The 21,454-nt window shown below is 40.4% G+C and overlaps 1 protein-coding gene across 6 annotated transcripts in view; it reads right to left on the bottom strand.

The window, feature by feature from the left end:
• Positions 1–5,711: 5,711 nt before the first annotated feature.
• The window catches only part of LOC108717977 (phosphatidylinositol glycan anchor biosynthesis class U protein-like), a 30,439-nt gene continuing 14,696 nt past the window's right edge, over positions 5,712–21,454 (bottom strand). Inside the window, exons 1-8 of one of the 6 annotated variants that reach the window (XR_005961585.1) lie at positions 20,846–21,429; positions 19,585–19,733; positions 18,115–18,291; positions 17,866–18,023; positions 17,529–17,639; positions 14,865–15,109; positions 11,083–11,205; positions 5,712–6,265 (exon numbers count right to left, since the gene is read on the bottom strand). The gene's annotated coding sequence lies outside the window, so the exon portion shown is untranslated. The other 5 variants (XM_041564657.1, XM_041564655.1, XM_041564656.1 and 2 more) reach the window with 5 other exon arrangements.

The following is a 21,454-nucleotide window of genomic DNA, read 5'->3' as shown; positions in this document are numbered from 1 at the left end:
GCACAATTGAGGAATCAGGGAGCTGGTAGAATGTTGCACAATTAATGAATCAGGGAGCAGGTAGAATACTGTGGAACACGGTAGAATCCTGCAGAATGTAGGAATCAGGGAGCAGGTTGAATCCTGCAGAATGGAAGAATCAGGGAATAGGTAGAACTTAGAAATCAGGGAAAATGCTGCAGAATGGAGGAATCGGAGCAGGTAGAATGTTAAAGAATAGAGGAATGAGGGAGCAGGAAGAATGCTGCAGAATGGAGGAATCAGGGAGCAGGAAGAATGCTGCAGAATGGAGGAATTAGTGAGCAGGTAGAATACAGCACAATTGAGGAATCAGGGAGCTGGTAGAATGTTGCACAATTAATGAATCAGGGAGCAGGTAGAATGCTCTGGAATCTGGCAGAATCCTGCAGAATGTAGGAATCAGGGAGCAGGTAGAATCCTGTACAATGCAGGAATCAGGGAACAGGTAGAACCAAGAAATCAGGGAGAATGCTGCGGAATGGAGGAATCAGGGAGCAGGTAGAATGCTGAAGAATGGAGGAGTCAGAGAGTAGGGAGCAGGTGGAATGCTACAGAATGAAGGAATCAGGAAACAAGTAGAATGCTGCAGAATGAAGGAATCAGGGAGCAGGTAGAATGTTACAGAATGAAGGAATCAGGGAGCAGGTAAAATGCTGCAGAATGGAAGAATCAGGGAGCAGGTAGAATGCTACAGAATGAAGGAATCAGGGAGCAGGTAGAATGTTACAGAATGAAGGAATAAGGGAGCAGGAAGAATGTTACAGAATGAAGGAATCAGGGAGCAGGTGGAATGCTGCAGAGTGAAGGAATCAGGGAGCATGTAGAATGTTACAGAATGAAGGAATCAGGGAGCATGTAGAATGTTACAGAATGAAGGAATCAGGGAGCAGGTGGAATGCTGCAGAATGAAGGAATCAGGGAGCAGGCAGAATGTTGCAGAATGGAGGAATCAGGGAGCAGGTAGAATGTTACAGAATGAAGGAATCAGGGAGCAGGTAGAATGCTATAGGAGGAATCAGGGAGCAGGTAGAATGCTGCAGAATAAAGGAATCAGGGAGGAGGTGGAAGGAATGCTGCAGAATGTATGAATCAGGGAGCAGGTAGAATGTTAAAGAATAGAGGAATCAGGGAGCAGGAAGAATGCTGCAGAATGGAGGAGTCAGTGAGCAGGTAGAATACAGCACAATTGAGGAATCAGGGAGCTGGTAGAATGTTGCACAATTAATGAATCAGGGAGCAGGTAGAATGCTGTGGAATCCGGTAGAATCCTGCAGAATGTAGGAATCAGGGAGCAGGTAGAATGCTGTGGAATCCAGTAGAATCCTGCAGAATGTAGGAATCAGGGAGCAGGTAGAATCCTGCAGAATGGATGAATCAGGGAGCAGGTAGAATCCTGCAGAATGGAGGAATCAGGGAGCAGGTAGAATCCTGCAGAATGGAGGAATCAGGGAACTGGTAGAACCGAGAAATCAGGGAGAATGCTGCGGAATGGAGGAATCAGGGAGCAGGTAGAATGCTGAAGAATGGAGGAGTCAGAGAGTAGGGAGCAGGTGGAATGCTATAGAATGAAGAAATCAGGAAACAAGTAGAATACTGCAGAATGAAGGAATCAGGGAGCAGGTAGAATGTTACAGAATGAAGGAAGGAATCAGGGAGCAGGTAGAATGTTATAGGAGGAATCAGGGAGCAGATAGAATGCTGCAGAATGGAAGAATCAGGGAGCAGATAGAATGTTGCAGAATGAAGGAATCAGGGAGCAGGTAGAATGTTGCAGAATGGAGGAATCAGGGAGCAGGTAGAATGCTACAGAATGAAGGAATTAGGGAGCAGGTGGAATGTTACAGAATGGAGGAATCAGGGAGCAGGTAGAATGTTACAGAATGGAGGAATCAGGGAGCAGGTAGAATGTTACAGAATGAAGGAATCAGGGAGCAGGTAGAATGTTATAGGAGGAATCAGGGAGCAGATAGAATGCTGCAGAATGGAAGAATCAGGGAGCAGATAGAATGTTGCAGAATGAAGGAATCAGGGAGCAGGCAGAATGTTGCAGAATGGAGGAATCAGGGAGCAGGTAGAATGCTACAGAATGAAGGAATTAGGGAGCAGGTGGAATGTTACAGAATGGAGGAATCAGGGAGCAGGTAGAATGTTACAGAATGGAGGAATCAGGGAGCAGGTAGAATGTTACAGAATGGATGAATCAGGGAGCAGGTAGAATGTTACAGAATGAAGGAATCAGGGAGCAGGTGGAATGTTGCAGAATGAAGGAATCAGGGAGCAGGCAGAATGTTGCAGAATGGAGGAATCAGGGAGCAGGCAGAATGGAGGAATCAGGGAGCAGGTAGAATGCTATAGGAGGAATCAGGGAGCAGGTAGAATGCTGCAGAATGAAGGAATCAGGGAGCAGGTAGAATGCTGCAGAATGAAGGAATCAGGGAGCAAGTGGAAGGAATGCTGCAGAATGGAAGAATCAGGGAGCAGGTTGAATGCTACAGAATGAAGTCAGGACAGAGGGAGGCGGAGGAAAGAGCAGGTGCAGTACAGAGAAGGATTAGTTTAACTGGGGGGGGCGATACGGAATTTTTAGTAACACAGAGACACGAAGGAAGCTGGACCCACTATTCTTTTGCAAACAAATGTCCTACAATGCACACCGTAGTAACAGCTTGAACAACGCGATCCACCCTCCCCTCTTGGTTGCGTCTAGATCCAAGTTGCTAATGGTACAGAGGATCTTTACAGATTAGGAAATAGATCTTTCAGTGTGGCTGGGCGAAATCCTAGTGGCAAAAGGTACAGTAATAGAAACTAGACAATTCAGTCAGACATAGCTAGTTCAAAGTTGCTAATGGTACAAAGCTACTTTACAGATTAGAAAATAGATCTTTCACTATAGTTGGGCTAAATCATAGTGGGCAAAGGTACAGTAATAGTAACTAAACAATCCAGTCAGACATAGCTAGTTCCAAGTTGCTAATGGAACAATTTTCTAGTTGGAAAATGAATAGAAACTAGACAATATAGTGCATGTAAAATACATCCCACTTATTTTTAGTGTTTGGAAGGACTTGTGGGTATGTTTTAGCTCATTTATTTTAAAGGTATACTCTCCCTTTCACTCTATATAGTATATCATGGTTCTTATAGGATAATGTCAGCAACTAGGATTTAGTGTATTTTACACCGAGAGTCTATTTCCTAGTGAGAAACACAATATGATATGCTCTTAGTGGGTTCTCTGCTCCGCTCTACTGGTATATTATAAGACACTAGAATCTAGTGTATTTTGTATGTTGCTTTCATACATCTTTGCTTAGCAGCAGGGATACAATTATCCACTAGGATCTAGTGTTTTCTAAATGAAGCGTCTATTTCCTAGTTGCTTATATACATCTTTGTTTTACAGGGATACGATTATCCACTAGGATCTAGTGTTTTTAGTATGAAGCGTCTATTTCCTAGTTGCTTATATACATCTTTGTTTACCAGGAATATTATCCACTAGGATCTAGTATTTTTAGTATGAAGCGTCTATTTCCTAGTTGCTTACATACATCTTTGCTTACCAGGAATATTATCCACTAGGATCTAGTGTTTCCTAAATGAAGCGTCTATTTCCTATTTCCTTATATACATCTTTGCTTACCAGGAATATTATCCACTAGGATCTAGTGTTTTCTAAATGAAGCGTCTATTTCCTATTTCCTTACATACATCTTTGCTTACCAGGAATATTATTTACTAGGATCTAGTGTTTTCTAAATGAAGCGTCTATTTCCTAGTTGCTTATATACATCTTTGCTTACCAGGAATATTATCCACTAGGATCTAGTGTTTTCTAAATGAAGCGTCTATTTCCTAGTTGCTTACATACATCTTTGTTTTACAGGGATACGATTATCCACTAGGATCTAGGGTTTTTAGTATGAATCATCTATTTCCTAGTTGCTTATATACAGTGGTGTGAAAAACTATTTGCCCCCTTCCTGATTTCTTATTCTTTTGCATGTTTGTCACACTTAAATGTTTCTGCTCATCAAAAACCGTTAACTATTAGTCAAAGATAACATAATTGAACACAAAATGCAGTTTTTAAATGAAGGTTTACGTTATTAAGGGAGAAAAAAAACTCCAAATCTACATGGGCCTGTGTGAAAAAGTGATTGCCCCCCTTGTTAAAAAATAACTTAACTGTGGTTTATCATACCTGAGTTCAATTTCAAAGGTTATAAAGCCATTTCTAAAGCTTTGGGACTCCAGCGAACCACAGTGAGAGCCATTATCCACAAATGGAAAAAACATGGAACAGTGGTGAACCTTCCCAGGAGTGGCCGGCCGACCAAAATTACCCCAAGAGCGCAGAGACAACTCATCCGAGAGGCCACAAAAGACCCCAGGACAACATCTAAAGAACTGCAGGCCTCACTTGCCTCAATTAAGGTCAGTGTTCACGACTCCACCATAAGAAAGAGACTGGGCAAAAACGGCCTGCATGGCAGATTTCTAAGGCGCAAACCACTTTTAAGCATAAAGAACATTAAGGCTCGTCTCAATTTTGCTAAAAAACATCTCAATGATTGCCAAGACTTTTGGGAAAATACCTTGTGGACCGACGAGACAAAAGTTGAACTTTTTGGAAGGTGCGCGTCCCGTTACATCTGGCGTAAAAGTAACACAGCATTTCAGAAAAAGAACATCATACCAACAGTAAAATATGGTGGTGGTAGTGTGATGGTCTGGGGTTGTTTTGCTGCTTCAGGACCTGTAAGACTTAATGTGATAGATGGAACCATGAATTCTACTGTCTACCAAAAAATCCTGAAGGAGAATGTCCGGCCATCTGTTCGTCAACTCAAGCTGAAGCGATCTTGGGTGCTGCAGCAGGACAATGACCCAAAACACACCAGCAAATCCACCTCTGAATGGCTGAAGAAAAACAAAATGAAGACTTTGGAGTGGCCTAGTCAAAGTCCTGACCTGAATCCTATTGAGATGTTGTGGCATGACCTTAAAAAGGCGGTTCATGCTAGAAAACCCTCAAATAAAGCTGAATTACAACAATTCTGCAAAGTGCAAAGATGAGTGGGCCAAAATTCCTCCAGAGCGCTGTAAAAGACTCGTTGCAAGTTATCGCAAACGCTTGATTGCAGTTATTGCTGCTAAGGGTGGCCCAACCAGTTATTAGGTTCAGGGGGCAATTACTTTTTCACACAGGTTTGGATTTCTTTTCTCCCTAAATAATAAAAACCCTCATTTAAAAACTGCATTTTGTGTTTACTTGTGTTATCTTTGACTAATAGTTAAATGTGTTTGATGATCAGAAACATTTTGTGTGACAAACATGCAAAAGAATAAGAAATCAGGAAGGGGGCAAATAGTTTTTCACACCACTGTATATCCATATAGGAAGCTGAAGCACACTGGGATTTGTCAAAATAAAACTTAATTTATTGGATTGACGTTTCAGTCCGCACAGGGACCTTTATCAATAATCTATCTTGATAAAGGTCCCTGTGCGGACCGAAACGTCGATCCAATAAATTAAGTTTTATTTTGAGAAATCACAGTGTGCTTCAGCTTTCTATATGGATATACATTTTTTTCTCTGAATAGCACCTGGGTCGTATATATATATATATATATATATATATATATATATATATATATATATATACATACAAACACACTGTTTCTCATAGTTACCAAATAACTATATGAGCTCTGCATTCTACCCAAAGCTAGGGAATGGGGGGTGCCTTAAGGCTTTGGGTATGTTGGTGTGATTAAGATTTTGGTTCTTATTCATCCAGCAAGCTCAATGGGAGGCAGAAACATACAACTGGGTGAAAATAGCACAATGCTTTATTCACCAGTAGATCCTTCCAGAAGATTTAAGGGATCCATTCAGATTACAAAGGGAGTTCCATCTTAAAGTAAGAAAATAGCTTATTAAAGTGTGAAGTTATGGGATTCTCTCTCTCTGAAGCAGCTGTTCTGGCACATATTAGGCAGCTTCAAGACTTTTAGCAATGGGAGAAATACAAGGTTCAGATGGGGGTTTCATCTTCCTCTAGATCAGCCAGCAGGTAGGTAGGTATCATTTAGACAAAGAGACTGAACACTTACCTGCATCAAGAAACCCAAAAATTAAATTGGATGGTTGCTGTTTATTTCTAGACATCAGTCTCAGATCTTGATTAATCGTCTTGTTTGTCGCCGAGGATTATTGGGAAAATGTGACTTTCTATGGAGACAATAAAACAGAGAAAAGACACTCATGACCTGGACCCTGAATAGAATATAAAGCAGTTCCCTTTTTGTATCTCTCCCAAATTGTACTGCGCTACTGAACATGTTTGCTTCCTTATAAATAACCAGAAATAACCAGTAACAGGTTTACCAACTGACACATTACACATTGTCCTTGGATCAACTTGTACTATGAGCTATCTTCCATAACCCTGTATTCCCTCACTTGCTAAAAAGCCATCCAACCCCTTCTTAAAGCTATCTAATGTATCAGCCTGAACCACTGATTCAGGGAGAGAATTCCACATCTTCACAGCTCTAACTGTAAAAATTCCCTTCCGAATATTAAGGCGGAAACTCCTTTCTTCTAATCTGAATGGGTAACCTTGCACCACCTACTGGTAAATAAAGCATTAGAGTCATTATTATATGATCCCCTTTATATATTTATACATAGTTATCATATCACCCCTTAAGTGAAGATCCCCAATTTGGCCATTCTCTCCTCATAGCTAAGATTTTACATACCAGCTTAGTTGCCCTTCTGTGCCCTCTCTAATTCAATAATATCCCGTTTGAGAGCTGGAGATAACAACTATACGGCAAATTCTAGATAGGACCTTACCAGTGCTCTATACAGTGGAAGAATAACTCCCTCCTCCTGCAAATCTATGCCCTTGCGTGCTCATAAGCAAGACAAGACTCTAGAGGAGAATGTGATACAGTGGCATTTACCTGTATATGTGGTTATAAAACAAAATGAGCAGGTAAATGAAAAACAGTGAGATTTTTATGTTTGTGGCATGCAGCTGGTAGGCTCCCATGAGGACAACAGCTCCTTATATATATTCTAGCTCAAGGATATAGGATATACATGGAGCCATAAGGCTGAATCAGGCATGAGCAACATGTGAATAATGTTAGTGAAAAAAGGGCCTGCACTCCAAATAAATAGATAGACCAAGTGGTATTTGAATAGTCATATATTTATATATTAAAAAGAAGTACATGCATAATACAGGGCAAAAAACATGCCAAAAGATATCACAGAAAATCAATTATACATACCACTTAAAATATGGTCAAACAGCAATATGAAAACAGAAAGCGGATACACCTGCCCTGAGAGGAAAATCACCCCGACGTTTCGGCTTTTAGCCTTTCTCAAGGGGAATTCTGACCTTTGTGTTCAGCAAGCGGCTATAAATACCTTTATGGCTTTGCTGTCATCGTTCAGCGTTTTCGCGCGCTGCAGTTCCGCACGTCTCAATGTACACATGGGGCAGTGACGTCACTTCCGCATGTCATATCCGTGGACGTCGTGTCCAGATCAATAATAATGCATAATATTGACATTGCGACATTATAACACTTTTATTTAGACACGCTCTTACTTTTATATAAAGCCACTATACATATACAGAGTTTATCACAAAAACATAATACTTCTATCTGTTCTTGTGATAATGCATTGAGATCCACTAATATTAAGTTACCACAATACACTCCAATTAAGAGCAATATCCTTTAAGAAAATGCACAAACCATATTCACTTATTGTACAAGGACTTGCTTCTAAATCAATTATAAAATATGGGCCTTCGTTATCGAGTATAAAATGACAGGTGCAACTACCTGAGGGAGTGGAAAGCATGCTATTGCAATTTCTTGAATGGGTTCTAAAAAATAACTATTTTGTTTTTGAGGACAAATACTATGAACAAAGCCAGGGTACGTCAATGGGGTCCAATGTGGCCCCAGCATATGCTAATTTATTCATGGCAAGGTTTGAAGACGACTATGTCTATACAAGTGAGTTTTGGCCCTATGTACGCTCTTGGTTGCGCTACATTGATGACCTGTTTTTCTTTTGGCAGGGTACTGAAGAAAAATTATATGCTTTCAATGAGTACTTGAATAGCAGGCTCCCGACCATTAAATTCACTTTGTAATGTAACAAGGATAAGATACACTTCCTAGATGTGTCAGTGGAGGTAAGAGATGGACAAGTAGTTACAGACTTATACAGGAAGCCAACCGATAGAGTGACATATCTAGACCCCAAGAGCTTTCACCCGCCCGCGACCATTAAGGGTCTACCATATAGCCAATTATTGCGCACAAGACGCATTGTTAGCTTGGAGGACAGACTTGAGGAGAGAATGGATGAAATGGTGCAGAATTTTGAAAAGAGGGGCTATGACCCAAGATTATTGGAAGAAGCTAAACAAAGAACTAAGTAAACAAATAGGGCAGATTTACTTATTAAGAAAAGTGCCAGGAAGATTGATAGGCTGCCTTTTGTGAGTGCCTATTCTTCCCAATTGGGACAGGTTAAGAACATAATGCATAGACATTAGCATCTGTTGCAGATGGACCAGAAATTGGCTCCTTGGGTGAAGAATCCTCCAATTATGGCTTATAAAAGATCCTCTAATCTAAGGGACAAACTGGTACATGCTGTAAATGAGCCTCCAAAAAAGCAGGGTACATGGCTGAGTGGAACTAAAGGCATGTATAGATGTGGGAGGTGTGTTAACTGTAATTTTGCCATTCGAGCTGACAAATTCTATCATCCGAGAACTGGAAAGGAGTATGATATGTTGGACTACATTAACTGTCAGTCTGACTTTGTCATCTACATTTTGAAATGTCCCTGTGGGAAACTTTATGTAGGAGAAACAACTAGATCCCTTACAACAAGAATTGGGGAACATAGGAGGGATGTGAGATTAAATAAAAGTACATCTCCAATAGCGAGGCATTTTGCAGATGAAAAACACCAAGTTAGCCAATTAAGGTTTATGGGGATAGAACGTGTTAGGATACCAAAACGTGGTGGAGATAGACAACTTCTTCTCAAACAAAGGGTATTGAAATGGATATATAGATTGAATACGCTCTCACCTAATGGGTTGAATGAAGATAGAGAATTTTCATTGTTCCTCTGAAACCTCTTAGTTTATGATACCTGGAGAGATGTCATTGCCTCAGCCTGTTGTATGTTATATGTGAGGATAATTGTATATTATTCTGATTTTTAAGTTATTTTATTTCTTTACAGAGTATCTTACATACCGTGATGCTGCATTGATGAGATACATTGAGTCCATGAAAAAGGAAGGGGGAAACATGATGTCATTATTGCACGTTATTGCACGAGTTAGAGATGTTACTATTCCTTGATTCTTTGACATGGACTTTTATTAATTATACTACAGGTTTTTTGAAAAGGATTGTTATAATACACAATACACTCCATTGGATCGAGGTGTTTATATTTTTAAGGATATTGAATATATATTGAATGATTGCACTGTCACTTTTTTTATCACTAATAGCACTAATTAAAAATGGTATAATTGATTAATTATTGATATAGGCACATATTTATTATTAACTTATGATGTAGACACGTTCTAATTATGAAATAATACACTCAACATATGCTTGAGTAATGCACTTTATGAAACATTTATGAATTTTTAGAATCATGCACTTTAAGTAATATTTATGAATTTCTGGAATCATGCACTGTCACTTTAAATATTTAACCATGTTCGCACCTGTCATTTTATACTCGATAACGAAGGCCCATATTTTATAATTGATTTAGAAGCAAGTCCTTGTACAATAAGTGAATATGGTTTGTGCATTTTCTTAAAGGATATTGCTCTTAATTGGAGTGTATTGTGGTAACTTAATATTAGTGGATCTCAATGCATTATCACAAGAACGGATAGAAGTATTACGTTTTTGTGATAAACTCTGTATATGTATAGTGGCTTTATATAAAAGTAAGAGCGTGTCTAAATAAAAGTGTTATAATGTCGCAATGTCAATATTATGCAGGGCAGAAAGCGGTTGCTAAGATATACTATGCCAATGAATGGTTACTAGGGTTAGTTGCTTGCGTTCCAAACCGCGTCATTGATCTGGACACGACGTCCACGGATATGACATATGCGGAAGTGACGTCACTGCCCCATGTGTACATTGCGACGTGCGGAACTGCAGCGCGCGAAAACGCTGAACGATGACAGTGAAGCCATAAAGGTATTTATAGCCGCTTGCTGAACACAAAGGTCAGAATTCCCCTTGAGAAAGGCTAAAAGCCGAAACGTCGGGGTGATTCTCCTCTCAGGGCAGGTGTATCCGCTTTCTGTTTTCATATTGCTGTTTGACCATATTTTAAGTGGTATGTATAATTGATTTTCTGTGATATCTTTTGGCATGTTTTTTGCCCTGTATTATGCATGTACTTCTTTTTAAATATATAAATATATGACTATTCAAATACCACTTGGTCTATCTATTTATTTGAAGTGCAGGCCCTTTTTTCGCTAACATTATTCTGTGTTTGGCCTTATATGGGGGCTTCTTTTGGGCTTTATTTGCACCCATAAGTTAATAATATTGCATATACTTTATATTAGAGTGCCCTCCATCTGAAAATATTTTCTATGAGCAACATGTGACCCACTTGGATATGAGTGAATTCCCAATATGTCCCCAAATGCCTATTACAAATAGTAAGATACAGAAAGCTGTAATTCACCATCTGGTCAGCTACAGGTTGCCCATCCCTACTTTACTCCAGCGCAGCTCTAATAGAAGAAGCTCCGTAATTTCACTACTCGCAAATCACATTTTTCCACTTGGGGGTGCCTTCTGCCATACCTGCAACCAGAGTGAACTCTCATTTAATGGGCCAGTGTGTTTTTCCAGCATCAACTGCCGACCATTAGCAATGGGAGAAATACAAGGTTCAGGTAGGTAGGTATCATTTAGAAAAAGAGGCGGAATACTTACCTGCATCAAGATACCCAAAAATGAAATTGGACGGTTGCTGTTTATTTCTAGACGTCAGTCTCAGTTCTTGATTAATCGTCTTCTTTATCTTGTCACCGAGGATTATGGGGAAAATGTGACTTTCTATGGAGGCAATAAAACAGAGAAAAGACACTCATGAGCTGGACCCTAAATAGAATATAAAGCAGTTCCCTTTCTGTATCGCTCCCAAATTGTACTGCGCTACTGAACATGTTTGCTTCCTTATACATAACCAGAAATAATCAGTAACAGGTTTAATAGAATGAAGAAGTGGATTGGCAGAGTTCCTGCCACCTCAAGAGGCCCAGGAGAATAGCGGGCCACATGGAGTGAACCTCTAACAAAATAAGCTTAAGTATAGAACTGAATTATAATCCTTGCTCTGTGGATCATTTTGGTGGAAAAATCCTTCCTATAGACATTGCCTTTTCTATTAATAACATTGGCATCAAATACCAACTTTACAGGCCAGGTGGCAGCACCAGATACAGAACTGGCAATTCCAGGGACACTGCACCGTGCAAAGCCTATTAAAGCCACTGCCTGGTTGCTAGGGAGAGAGACCTTAGAAACCAGAGAACTATTAAAGTGAAATGAAGATCTGTAGTCAACTAAAAAATTATTTTCCCAATAGAATACTTCTATATGCCTCAGTGATCTTATAGCTGTGTCTCACTGGCCATTGCTAAACTACAATTCCCAGCATTCTTTATAATAACCAGTAGCTGAGGTGTAGCTCATTTCACAGCTGGCAGGCCACCAGAGGAGATCTCAGCAAGGCCATCATGAGTAGGAATGGGGGAAGTCCAATCAGGGACCCCATGAGATATGATGGTGGCTTTGGTTCTGTCTCATATGTAGCTCACATGTGATTGGCTGATACAGAATCCCCCTCTGTGCCATTACCCCAAAGCTGTATGCACTGGCTGGGGAGTTAATACGGGAAACAGACCCTCGGGAGTCGAAGGAGAAAAGAGGGCCCAGTGTACATCCCATCAAATACCAACAGCCCTAAATATAGACATGAGAGTGCACTGAGGGAAACTGGGGGCCAGTGACTCTAAGAATCAAAATGCAAATGCAGTGGTTGCAAGTCTAATCCCAGTCTCTAGCCATGCGATCACAGCTGCATATAAACTGGAAACCTGCAAACTTCCAAGGACACTATGTCTAGCTATGACTATTAAAGCCATTCCCTGGTTGCTATGAGGTGAGAGCCTTAGCAACATGAAGCCTATTAAAAGTCAAACACAGAGCTGTCAAATAAAAAATCTAATTCCTAATAGAATACTTCTGACTAACTTGGTGTGGATACTTGTAGTTGTCCAGCCATTGCCAGACTACAAGTCCCAGCATTCCCTGTGACAAGCAGTAGCTGAGTTGTAGTTCAGTTAACAGCTGGTGGGTCACCAGACAGAGGAGATCTAAGCAGGACAACCATCAGTGGAGATTGGGGAGTCTAGTCAGGGGCCCCATGAGTTTTGATGATGGCCCTGCTTCTAAAGCTGCTTAGGTTTGGGGTTGATTCTGTTTCATTAAGCACAAGTTTGACTGGTCACATATGTACCTGAGCATGTGATTGGCTGCCAGTGCCTGGGATGCCATAACTTAGCTCAGTATGACATCACTCCCAGGGAAGCTCTGATTGGATGAAAGTTGCCAGGGAAGTTAACTTGAGGGCTCAGGTATGGATGGCAGTTATTTCCGTTCAGGATTCAGAGGTAAGTGGAACTACTACAGAATCTGGGGGGGAGATGACATATTACAAAAGGGTAATTAGGGATGGTTTGCCCCACATGATTTATGGAAGCTTAGGGGAGTGAGGACAAACCACCCAAAACTACCCCTGGTACCAAAGCTCTCAAAATTGACCCCCATTGCCTGCTGTTGTATGTATGCCTGCCTGTGTATGGCCAACATAAGAATGCCAATCACAACAATTCATTTCTATGTCAATCACCCACACCCAAAAAGGTTTTTTAGCTATTACTCTGTAAAGTCCCCCCTACATGTGCATTTGGTAACCAGGATCACCCACACTTGGGTGGCAGGGGTGTCCAGGGTCGTTGATTGCACCAACCTTTTGTATCTCTCCTAATCAGCTTCATTCTATTAAATCTGCTACTGATTTGTGTTACTGGTTATTTATAGAGGGGCAAGCATATTCAGTAGTGCAGTACAATTGGGAAAAATAGTGAAAGGGAAAACCCAGTATATACAGATATATATGGCAGAGAGGGCTCAGCTCACAACTTCTCCTCTCTATTTTTCTCTCCCCATAAAGCGATTTGCGATTTTTCGAGATTTTTTTGAGATTTTTTGAGATTTTAATAGAGATTTTCATCGAATTCTTAGAAGAAGTTAGTATTTTTAAACTAATCACCAACATCAAAGGCAGAAGAATAACAGCAACCTGCCCAACCCATTGAGGATCATCTTGAGGAAGGTAAGGATCCTGCATTTTCCTTCTGTAATATGTTTTACAAAGTAAATGAGGCTGCAAAAAGATACACGTCCATCAAGCTCAACCTTTTTGTGCTAGCAAAACCTCACTGACCCTAAAGCTAAACCTATGCTTCTCTAGATACAGCTGAACTACAATTCCCAGCATCCCCTATGAGTTGTAACTATAAGGCAATGTGTATTTCATGTTCCTTGTATATTTATTGCTACTTTTGAACTTTTATTAAGCCTCTCTTTAGTTATAAATGTCAACTGTGATTTGACGTCTAGGGTCCCACTCATCCTACCAACTGTCAAAAGCAACTGTTAAAAGCAACTGTCACTAGCATCAGCACTAGTGTGGATGATACAGTAGAACCCCCACTTTAAATGCCCTGATTTTAAGTTTTCCCTTATTTTACATTGTTATTGTGTGGTCCCACCTATATTTTATGCATAATACATTTCCCTGATTTTACATTTTACTTGATTTTACATAATTTTTTTCTGGTTCCCTGAAAAATGTAAAATGGGGGTTCTACTGTATATAAGAAAGGGCTGCAATAGAAACAAAAGTAGCAAATGGCAGAAGAAAAAAATGCATTAGGAATTATTGTGTTATGGTGCAGGAGCACAAATCATAGCACAGCTGGTTATGGGAAGCAGGCACATTGGGTACATGCAGCGATCTCTGCATTAATAGGACAAATTATTCTCAATGCATGATGGGATCTGTAGTCTTATCACAAGCCAGCCCAGATCATGACATTATACAATACAATTCTACAAAACTACCTTTTCTTGGCAGCATTATTCCCCCTATAATATGTGTAAGGCATCACTTTTGGCTGTAGACATTGCCATGTTGCTCAATATAGTTTTAGATCCAGACATTATTCAATATTCCCATAAATTTGTGAGCCAGGGGCTTAGAGACCCCAAGGCAGGACTTAGTTTGCTTTTCACAATTCCGGGGGTAAACCTGCAGCAAATAAGCACATACCCCAAATAACACTAACTGGCCATGTAGGTGGCATTATTACAATGTGTAATTATAAATGAGAATAAGGAAAAATTTAAACAGGAAAAAGGAAGAGTTGAAATGTTTTGTTTGGCCACTCAAAGACTTTTGCAGTTGCTGTTTAGTTGCTATAGTTTATTTACCATAACAACCACACACCAGTTTGGAAATAAAATTAGTACATGAATAGATGGGCTGAAAAGAAATAATACTAGTACTGGTTTAAACCAATGGGGATAAGAAGTGTGAAAATGTCATAAAATGACTACTTTGCCCATATCAACTTCCCTTTCCCTACCGGCTCAGATGTGTAGCAGTGAGGTTACAGAGAGGTGCTTGTCTTGAGCTTGAAGTTTACCAGCAGCTACAAACAGTTGTATTCTTTATCTCCACTGAAGCAGCCACTTATAACAACCTTTTTTTTCTCATACAGGAGTGTCAAGATGGGTGCCGGACATTCTAACATCTTGCGTCGGCACCGGCATTCTGAGGTAAGGCAGATGGAAATATCAAGCTGTCGCTTTATGCCTGACGATTAGAGACCTTACCAACAGATAGAAAAGAAAATTCCTCAGATTATAAGAAATATTTCATAAACCCATTTGACAAACAGTTTTTTCTTATGTTCATAACAAATATGTTTCATAGTAAGTTAGGTTGAAAAAAGACACACATCCATCAAGTTCAACCTTTTGACTTTTTTCGCCAGTTGATCCAGAGGAAGGCAAAAAACCCCATTTGAAGCCTCTCCAATTTGCCTCAGAGGGGGAAAAAATTCCTTCCTGACACCAAAATGGTGATTGGTCTAGTTCCTGGATCAACTATGAGCTATCTCCCATAACCCTGTATTCATTCACTTGCTAAAAAGCTATCCAACCCCTTCTTAAAGAAGGAAAGTCTAAAATAAAATAAAGCTTTAATTATTGGCCATAAAATGTAAATATTATTACCAGCAAGCATTTCTTCATTCCGTTTTTCGTTCATTCTTGCGCTGTAATCGTTTTTCAAATAAGTGGCAAGCTGCACAGAAACGGATGTCTTTGCTCCAGTCCATAAATCCTTCTAATCAGGGCACACGCATGCGCAATCCGTCTAAGAGTAGCCCTGCGCAATCGCACTATGATCTCCCGTCTTCCTGAGAAGAGATGACTTTGCCCATTCGTCATCCCTAAACTCTCTCTCTCTGCCTTCCTGCATTTACTCCACCTTGATTGATGTTCCCCTTTGCCTGGTAACAAAGGGAAGCTTTGAAGCGAGCACAGGAACAGAGGACACGCAAATATACCAGGCGTTCGAGTCTGTAAAACATATTGTGGCACTTACAGGCTTATTCAAAGAATATGCACTATAGATGCGACACCAATGCTTATCACTGTGTATCGACATATGCGCGCTTGTTTGGTTACACCACAGGGTCACGGAAGAGACGCATGTGTACTAGAGACAAAGCGCAGGGAGGCAATTTGAAAATGGTGGCGCCAAAGCTTACACTATAGAAAAATTTTGGAATGGAAGTGCACAAAACTGTAAAGCCATTGCAATTTTCAATGCGGCGTTTCAGGAGGGGGGATAATGGCAAAGAGAAAGAGGGAGGTTTTTTTTTTAACTTTCCATCTCCTTTAAAGCCATCTAATGTATCAGCCTGTACCACTGATTCAGGGAGAGAATTTGACTGTAAAAAAAACCCTTCCAAACAATTAGGAGGAAACTCTTTTCTTCTAATTTGAATGGGTGACATCATTGTTCAATATTCAATATCATTTGCAAGCACTTAACCATTGTTTCTTAATTGTTTCCCATTCTCTATAGACTGTCGACATCAAACAGTCTCTTGATGCTTGTGAGCCCCAGGTAGGTGTCTCTCTTTCAGAAATGAAGCAGGAGCTAGTGAGAGTCATCCAGAAAGAGATGAAGATAGCAGCAGGGGCTGAAAATCTGTACCATGCCACCAAGGACAGAAAGACCAGAGCCCTGATGAAGGAGCTGAGGAAGAGCAGTGAGAAGAGGCTGAAAGCCCTTTACTCCTCTCTCCTCAAGCTCAATGAAGAGATAGTTCGGAGGGAAGCAGAGCATGTTCCAGGTGAGTCACAATAGGCTCTAGCCTCTTTTCTATTGGCATTATATGGAGTAACGTGTGTCATCCTAACATCCCATCCACTACCCCTTCATGGACATTCAACTAAGCCCCACAGAACTATAGATTAATTTTATGGCTTTTGCATGTACTTTTCAAACCACTGATTATTAATAGCATCTTACCAAATCAAGAAACATCCTTAAGCCTTAGGTTCAAGAAAGTTTTTATATTTGAAAATTCATTCACTATGTTTATTTACTGTCTCTTTAGATGCAGCAGTGGAGACTATTAGTGACACTGGTGTAAACCTCCCAGCAGAAGAGGTCAGCGCACCTGAGGTTCAGGTTGTTTCAGAACCTGCCAGTGATTCTTTCCAAGTGAGTATTTTATACTGATGCCATTCATTTCTTGGCCAGAACATAAACATTGCTTTTATCATATCCATGTGATGCCACATTCATTCATTGCACAATTATCCCTTGTTTGCAGCATCAACATGACGAATCCACTGAAGAACCAGTGCCAGAGGTAGACGAGGTGCCTGAAGAACCAGTGCCAGAGGTAGACGAGGTGCCTGAAGAGCCATCGGAGAGGTGAGGATATTGTTGAGTTTATTAGAGACCAGATTAAATCCCTACCCCATACTTTCATCAAATAAAATCTTCCCAATAACAGGATTATTCTTCTGATTAAAGTAAAGTATTAGATTGGCACAGAAGAGGACAGATGGTTATATGCACCTGCACTTTGGCTGGGAGATTACACAATACATAATTCAATAGCACAAAGCCACCTATGAATTATGGCTATGGGGTGCTGTGCTATTGAGGATTATGGAGAATGAATCGGCTAAGGGTAAAAAGAAACGCAAAATAACAAACTTACTTTTCCTTATAGTGAGATATCTGTGGATGAAGAAAACATCAGCCCAACTCCACCTGATGCAGCAGAAGGATGTCCACTGGCAGTGACAAAGGACCCACAGTAAGATGCAACCTGTACATGATGATACTATTAACATTTCATTTGAAATAAAAAGGAGTTTCATTTTGGGTATTTCTTTTTCAGGGCTTTGCAGTTGACCAACTACACACTGCAAGATTTCAACCAACGTGGTTTCCTAGGCGAGGGCGGATTTGCCAAGGTAATATTAAACTTAATCCATAATTAGGATGACTATTGGCAAATGCAAGAACAGTGGCTAAACAGTTAGTTATGTTACCTTGCAATGCTGGGGGCAAGTATGGATCGATTCTTGCAGTTCTCTGAAAGGGGTATGGATGTTCAGCATGTATCTTCCTGCGTTTCCTGAGATTCTCTCTTATTCCAGGTTCTCCTTGTTGAACACGCGGCAACCAAAAGATCCTATGCCCTGAAAATCTTGAAAAAGGAGAGCATCACCTCCTCAAGGGGCATTGAAAGGTCAGTTTATGGAAATGATCATTTTAGCATGGTTAGCTTTGTTACTTACCCATGTCCCTTGTTTTGACAATGAATGCTTTTAATATTCAGGATCTTGCTAGAAAAACGGGTTGCTTTTGCCGTTGCGGACCACCCTTTCATTGTGGATATCCACGCCACCTTCCAGTCAGAATACCATCTATTCTTTCTGATGGAGTACGTTGCTGGTGGCTGCTTAAAGAGCTACCTGCAGAGGGAAGGTGCATTTGAACAACCAAGAGCTATGTAAGTACAGATTAACCTTTACCTAGAGTCATGCGGGTGCCATTCAGACAAAGTAAGTAGTATACGGGGTCTGGCTCCTTGTTTATCTGACAAAGGCAAGAGGATGTAAGAAAACATCATTATTTGGAAAAACATAACATATTTATTTAAGCGGAGCTGCATGCAGAACAACCATGATAGTAAGTGGGTCTCTTGACTTACAGTGAGCCAGTAATATTTAGACAGAGATACACTACACTAACAAATATATGACTATGTATTCAATAAACTAATGATGGGAGTCTCTTTGCAGGTTCTATGCTGCTTGCACGCTGATGGCCATTTCCTATTTACATGAAAATGACATCATACACCGGTAAGTATATTTATTATTTACATGTATATGAAACATTTTGCAATATAAAATGTAAGGGAGTATTAATGCTAAACATATCAGGCAAATGAACAGAAGCCAATATTAATATCCCCTATAGAGCATGACCACAAGAGCAAGAGAACTTCAGCCTTGTGCTTTAAAAAGGCCATGGATCTACATAGTGACTTATAATATCCTTATATTTGACAAAATTAATTGTATTATTCACGTTACATCACTAATTATTTCCCCTTTTGTCACAGTGTCCCAGATATGTTGTACTTTGCTAACTTTTGCTGTTGTTTTACCACAGAGATCTCAAGCCGGAAAACCTGCTCTTAGACAGCAGCGGATACGTTAAACTGGCTGATTTTGGGCTGAGCAAAGACGGTAAGGATTCTAATAAACTAACACATCAAAAAAAAGGTTCAGTTTCACATAATGTTATTGAGGTTCATGAAGTGAGAGTAAACATTTCCTACTAAGTTATGCTTTAGCAGAGCAGATTAAAGGAGGAAAGAAAAGGTGAAACCACTGGAGGGTGCCAACTGTTAGGCATATCCCCCATTGATTAGTATCACTTAATGTTCAGTTTGTTTGCTGAGCATGCAGGTCAGGATGAAAAGAAAGCTGAACAGTTACTGTATGTGTCTAATGTGGCCCAGCAACTAGTGGCCAACTGGCTAAAAGGTTAGAGAGAGAAGCAACAGTGATTTGTGTTCTGGCTGTTACCTTAGACATCTGTTTACTCCAGCTATTATGGATTACATTTTTTGGCTGACTATATTGAAAACATTTTTTTCACAGACAATATTTTACCCAGTTTCATTATCAAACTAAACATTATTAAACTGAGTCGATACAGATAAATAAGCCCCAACTGATCATCAGTTTACTTACAATAACTGTTTTTTTCAGGAATTGGCTACAAAGGCCGAACAAGTAGCCTGAAAGGATCTTTTGGCTACATGGCGCCAGAAGTCCTCGCCAGGGAGCCATACTCAAGATCTGTCGACTGGTGGTCTCTGGGCATTGTAATATACGAGATGCTAGTTGGGGAGGTAAGTAGAAACCTTAATAACTGGACGGAATAGGCAACTGTTTATTAACTTAATAACATCAAGCATCAGCTATATTCGTTACATATGGCCACAGAGCAATAAGTTGTTTGTGTGGCAGCATTTTTGCATTGATTGCATTTGTAGGGAATATAAATGGTATGCTAAGATATGCCCACTACAATCTATCCTTACAAACCCCCTTAATGTATGTAGCAACAGGTTTTGAAGTCTTCTTAGCCACTTACAACTGATTAGTTCTATTAAATATAGTAACAGAGAACTTTCTTATGTTGCACATTGCAGAAACCAATGCTGAGACCATCTACTGGTTTAGTCATCCCGACGTTCCTGGCAGGAGATGCTGTCAACTTAATATCAGGGGTAAGTTACTCAGTAAGTTAAGGGCGCAAGCTGTGAACTAACCAGTAATTCATGAACAGGTAGCACTATCCTTGCATCCCTTAAATCATTTCCTTCCAATTTGTGCAGTCTAACTGTGTATTAGCCTTTATAGCCATTAACTGTCACATAGCGCTGCAACATAGCTTATCTGCTAATGTTTCTAAGATCATTCTCTTTCTTTGTAGCTCTTACAGCGGGACCCATTGAAGCGGCTGGGCTCAAGTGAAGAAGATGCATGTGATATTATGCATCATTATTTCTTTCGAGTAAGTTCATCTTTCAGTCAACTTTTGGTAGCTACAGAAATGAACTAAGGGTAAGGCCACACGTGGAGATTCGGCACTGAGGCAACTTTGGGCGACTATTGAAAACGCAATCGCCGCGTGTGCATTAGCGCAGGCGACTTTTCATTGTAGCCTATGGGGAAACCCGCTTTGGCAGTTCGGGGAGATAGTCACTCAAAAGACGAGGGGATTAGTCGCCAGGCGAAAAAATCTCCCCGAATCTCCTCGTGTGGACTAGCCCTAAAGGTACAGATGAACTCCCAATGTTTATATGCTAATCAAACATATTTTAAATAAAATAAAAGTGTAAGTATGCTAAATAACAATTAATAATAAATGTTTTTATATTGTCTATTAACCAGAGCATTGACTGGATGGCTTTGCTAGAGAGAAGAATGCAGCCCCCATTCATACCTGAGGATGTTAGACTTTCCGAGGATGGAGATCAACATCTAGTTCTAACTCCTCCCTCTGAGGGTTCCTTGGCAATGGAAAAGGAGATTGCGGAAGCCTTTAGGAACTTCGATTATACCGCAATGTAGAGCTCCAGGATCAACCTGCAATGCCAAAATCACCAGCGTGAGATCTTGATTTGTATTTCCCTTCCTTCCTCTGCAGTAGGACCGGCGGTGCCCTCACTTGCACCACAGCTCAAACAGCAGTGCCCCTCCTCCTTCCACCACAGCTCCACCAGAGTTGACCCTCCTTTTACCACCATAGCTCCCCCAGCGGTGCTCCCCCACTTCAAACTAAAATATGGTATCATAAACAGGAGCGCACTTAAGCCACTTGGTAGACCCAGCATTCCTTTTCACTCCCATTCCTCAGTGTGCAGATGCCGGGGTCTGTGGGCAGCCTGGGGTTTAATGGAATGGAATGCAGCATTCACCAAGCAGCTTAATGATGCTCATGTGTATGCTACCATGTTGCTTTCTATATCTTATCCTTCCTCCATAATACCACCAGTGGTGACCACCCCTTCAATAATAGTTACACCAGAGTTGCCTTCCCTTTCCATATAAA

The sequence above is a fragment of the Xenopus laevis genome, chromosome 5S, assembly GCF_017654675.1.
Source record: "Xenopus laevis strain J_2021 chromosome 5S, Xenopus_laevis_v10.1, whole genome shotgun sequence".
Classification (NCBI taxonomy): domain Eukaryota; kingdom Metazoa; phylum Chordata; class Amphibia; order Anura; family Pipidae; genus Xenopus; species Xenopus laevis.
This window is presented reverse-complemented; position numbering and strand designations above follow the sequence as displayed.